The sequence below is a fragment of the Oratosquilla oratoria genome, chromosome 28, assembly GCF_046742065.1.
Source record: "Oratosquilla oratoria isolate Oo_2021 chromosome 28, ASM4674206v1, whole genome shotgun sequence".
NCBI classification, from domain to species: Eukaryota; Metazoa; Arthropoda; class Malacostraca; order Stomatopoda; family Squillidae; genus Oratosquilla; species Oratosquilla oratoria.
The window spans coordinates 27703590-27708589 of record NC_134804.1 but is presented as its reverse complement, the minus strand read 5'-3'; the positions used below and the strand labels follow the sequence as shown (position 1 = coordinate 27708589).

The window sequence follows — 5000 nt, the reverse complement described above, 5'->3', positions numbered from 1 at the left end:
GTGGGCGGGGAATTGTGTGTGTGTGTGTGTGTGTGTGTGTGTGTGTGTGTGTGTGTGTGTGTGTGTGTGTGTGTGTGTGTGTGTGTGTGTGTGTGTGTGTGTGTGTGTAAGGTCATAGCATTACCCATAGATCGGTCATACGAGCTCTGAGCTCTCTTCTGGGAGAGAAATAGCTGTCGATCACGAGTCCAACACGTGATCCAAAGACCAAGGTGAACACACACACACACACACACACACACACACACACACACACACACACACACACACACACACACACACACACACACACACACCGTTATGGGCTCAGAGCTTTCATAAGGGAGAGTAAGAGGTCTCGATCATAAGTCCAACACGTGATCCAAGACCGTGGTAAAACACACGCACAAGCACACACACACACTATTCTTTCTTCGTTTTTTTTTCTGACTCATAGCCTGGGGACGTTTTTTGAATGCTGTATCTTCAGAATTCTTCATCCATTGATATTACAAGACCTTTTTCATGTAAGGCCGTAGCCTGATAATGGCATACTTAGACAAGTAACTTACCTTATCTAGTGTATAGAGTGATTTTTGATAACTGCAAGGCATTTTTAAAATACAGATCGTCATAATTTCCCATTCATTTATTTATCTATTTATTTATTTATTTATCTTTTTTTATATATGCATTCTAAGCATTTTTTGATATGTATGTGTTTACACTAATTGTTCACATATTCTCTCTTAGATGTCCTTCGAGGGAACATTGGCCCACTATCTAATGGACTTGTGATATGTGCTGGTGGCGTGATCGGAAACGTGCTGGTCTCGCACTCTCTTAGTCGTGGGTTCGAATCCCGCGCTTCTCTCCGATTCCCGGCAGTGACTGTTGTCTGACCCAACAGTCCCTAAAGTGCATAGGACAAAGATGATGGCTTCGGCCGCAGCTACTCAGCGCCTCCTGGTGTAGTCTCCTCACTCATCAACTTATGGATAGAGGTGAGTGAATCTTTTATTCATTCCTATTATGAAGATAAATCGAAGAAAACACAATTTCATTATGTAAATGTATTTGATGAGGACTCTTCGAGGTACAGAAACGGAGGTGGAGCGGTTGAGAGTCTGATGAAGCCAAAGCTTCTGGAAGAGACGCTGAAGGCAGAGCGAGTTCATTGCGTGTGTAATACAAAACTGATAGGACAGAGAAACCCCAAGACAGCGTCCTTGGGACCAAGGTGGGGGAGTCCGGGTACGGAGACGGAAAAGGGGGGATCATGGAAAGGGGGGGAAAGCGGGGAAGGTCGCTGGGTAGTTAGATAGCAAGGGGGAAGGAGCCCACGTGTAACCGGAGACACTAGGGTTAGGGAGAAGAAGGGAGAGGAGACGGAGGGGAGGAAGGGAGGAAGAAAGGGAGTGAGGGAGGAGGAAAGGGAGAGAGGGAGGAAGAAAGGAAGAAAGGAGAAGATGGTGTGAGGGGGAGAATATTGAGACTGAAGACCAATTTGAGGAGGATAGGGTAAGGAAATGAGAGTTATGTGTTAAGGCCCATTTACACTATCAAACTGTTTGTCAAACCCGGTTTGTCAAACAAATGTTTGAAGTTATTTTTGATCGTGTGAATGCTGTATTTGGTTGTCAAACACGTTTGACAAACGTGTTTGATAACCAAATACCCCATTCACACGGTCAAACATCACTTCAAACGCTTGTTTGACGAACCGGGTTTGACAAACCGTTTGACCGTGTAAATGGACCTTTAGATGGACGACAAACGAATAGGTGAGAGAGTCTTCTGTGGTGAGACGATGGAGTGTTGTGGTTAAGAGGATGGGAGACAACTAAGGGGGGAAATAAGATTGGATGAGAAATTATGCAAAATATTTCACACGCACGCACACACACACACACACACACACACACACACACACACACAGATGCCTTTTCCTACTCATAAGGTCATAGCTTACACACACACACACACATACACACACACACACACACACACACACTCACACACTCACACAAACATATACACAGATGGCCTTTCCTACTTATAAGGTTCTGTAGCTGTCATAGCTCACACACACACAGACACACACACACACACACACACACACACACACACACACACACACACACACACACACACACACACACTATTTTGTACACCTCCCATGTTAGCACCTCGTGGATAAGGGGTCGCCCTTGTCTCCCGCCACGCTCCTCGGGTCAAATACAACTGAAACGAGGCACAGCATACTAATCAACTGAAGATAGGACTATGGGAGGCTGAGAGGACAAACAGTATACCTGAGTTCAAGAATAGAGTTCTTTTAGTTGTGTATAAGTTTGGGTTTATTGAGCCATGCGGGTGCTGAAACTGATCTACGAAAGTGAGAGAGAATGAGCAGTGATGAAAATCTTTCAACGTCGCGAACTCCTTCTGTTAGGAGGCCGGGACGGTGCCCCTTACAAAGAACTTCGTAGCGTGGAATTTGATGAACCATGCCTTTGGTCCAACTCGCTCGTGGCAAAACTCGAACCGCTGTCACCTCGACCTCTGCCGCAAGTAGCGACGCTCTAGTCCTCTCGGGCAGCGAACATCTTTCTCAGAGGTACTAAATGGATTTATCAGATATTAGACAAAATTTATTCTGTAACTAGCTTTAGTGTAGCAAAAGGATTAACTAAGGTTTAATCTCTTTACCACGTGGCCTTACGTTGAGAGGGATAAAATCACCCTTTAACCAGAATAAAACCAACAAAGAGACTCCTCCTAGCGATCAATCGTGGAGTCAGAAGTCCAATAACCAACTAATTAACTAATCACTAATTAAGCCATCAAGTATCTGATGTGAGACTACGAACTTTTCTCTCCCCTTGTATCAAAGGTCTTAATAAACGGCTTTGACTTTGAAGCAGAAGTCGAGTTCGGGAGCGGTCTCGACTTTGAGACGCGTTCGCCCGAAGTCGCCTTCAAGAAATTTTCGCAGCGAACGTAAACATGGCGGGCCGCGCGGTAGCCCAGTAACTACCGTGTCGAACTTATGATTAATGGTCGTAAGTTCGATTCCCGGGACCCGGTACAGGCTATGTCGCGTTGGGTCCCGACGACATTGGCCGGGCGGGGAGGCGAACCAAATATCGGCCTTGAAAAAATGATAATTATAAATAGATCAAATAAAATAAAAAATAAAAAACAGCGGTTTACCGCTACTGATAGGGCTTGCCCTAGCAGGGGTTTCTCACTTCCCACTTTGTGGGAAGGAGATGGTGAGATAACATAAACATGGCGTCTTTATAAACCTCAGCAATTATGCGTCTGAGGATCATCGAGGTAGTTTAACGTCGCGAAAGTCTCCCTATCAAGAGGCTAGATCGGTGCCCCTCACAGAGGACTTTGTAGCATGGAACTTAATGATCCATACCCTTGGTCCAACTCGCTTTGAATGCTCACTGGTCGAGCAGGTTGGAGCGTCGCTCCTTGCGGCGGAGGTCGAGGTGACGGCAGTTCGAACCCTGCCGGCAGCGAGTTGGACCAAGGATCATCGAGAGAGTATAAGGAAATCAATCTGTAACCAGCTAGGGAAGAGGGTAGGGGAGGGGTACGTGGGGAAGCGTGTCTTCGACTGAATAAAATCATCTGGCGGCAACTAGAAAAATGTATTTAAGAACCGTTCACTCCGACCATGGGGAAGAAAAGGAGGTTCTCTTCATCGGAGTGAATTCGCCAAAGAAGAAAGAAGAAGAGGAGGAGGAGGAGGGGGAGGAGGAAGGGAAGGAGAAGAGGAGAGATGTAAGAAAAGATAGAGCAGAAGTGAGCGTAGGAAGAGGAAGAGAAGAAGGAGGAGGGGAAGGAGAATTATTGTAAGGAAAGGTAAAGCAGAAATGAGCGTAGGAAGAAAAGAAAGAGGAGGAAAGGAGAAGGAGAGGAGGGGAAAGGAGGATGAGGAGAGGAGAGGAGTGGAGAGGGAGAGGAAAGGAGGAGGAGGAGAGGGAGAGGAGGAGGAGGAGGAGAGGGGGAAGTTGGATGAAGAGAGGAGTGGAGAAGAGGAGGAAAGGAGGAGGGGAAGAGGAAAGGAGGAGGAGGAGGGGAGGAGAAGGAGGGGAGGAGAGGAGGAGGAGGAGGAGGAGGGGTCGGGGAATTAGGAAAGAGGATTGTAGGAAATTCATCTTCCGGTTACGAAATCGCGGGACTAAATGGGAAGAAGAGCCTGTCTAATCGTCGTACTTAGTGGCGAGGGAAGGTGGGGGGATTAAAAAATCCCAGGGATTATGTTGGAGTGGGATGAGGTTTCCGTCCCCTTTCATGTGGGGTGGGATTAGGGGAAGAATGATTCCCACACTCCCACTTCTTCTTCTTCTTCTTCTTCTTCTTCTTCTTCTTCTTCTTCTTCTTCTTCTTCTTCTTCTTCTTCTTCTTCTTCTTCTTCTTCTTCTTCTTCTTCTTCTTCTTCTTCTTCTTCTTCTTCTTCTTCTTCTTCTTCTTCTTCTTCTTCTTCTTCTTCTTCTTCTTCTTCTTCTTCTTCTTCTTCTTCTTCTTCTCTTCTTCTTCTTCTTCTTCTTCTCTTCTTCTTCTTCTTCTTCTTCTTCTTCTTCTTCTTCTTCTTCTTCTTCTTCTTCTTCTTCTTCTTCTTCTTCTTCTTCTTCTTCTTCTTCTTCTTCTTTTCTTCTTCTTCTTCTTCTTCTTCTTCTTCTTCTTCTTCTTCTTCTTCTTCTTCTTCTTCTTCTTCTTCTTCTTCTTCTTCTTCTTCTTCGTCTTCTTCTTCTTCTTCTTCTTCTTCTTCTTCTTCTTCTTTAGCAGAAGTCGTTTCTGAAACTGGTCGTGATTTTCTTTTCCTCATGTCCATCTACTCTCAAAGATCATATTCTCTTAAACCGATCTCTCCACGTTATCCACATTTATTGAGAAATATTTTTCATGACATACACATATTCTGCAGAGGGAATCTGCTGTCTTACATAGGCATCCTTTGTTGTGAAGTAAACAGTTTCAACTTAGTTACACAGTTCTGT

At 45.1% G+C, this 5000-nt stretch overlaps 1 long non-coding RNA gene across 1 annotated transcript in view; it reads left to right on the top strand.

Moving 5' to 3' along the window:
• Positions 1-5000, top strand: part of LOC143040159 (uncharacterized) — a 386861-nt gene that overhangs the window by 241327 nt on the left and 140534 nt on the right. Inside the window, exon 3 of the long non-coding RNA XR_012967688.1 lies at positions 733-983. This is a non-coding gene — a long non-coding RNA (uncharacterized LOC143040159). The remainder of the gene's footprint in view (positions 1-732; positions 984-5000) is intronic.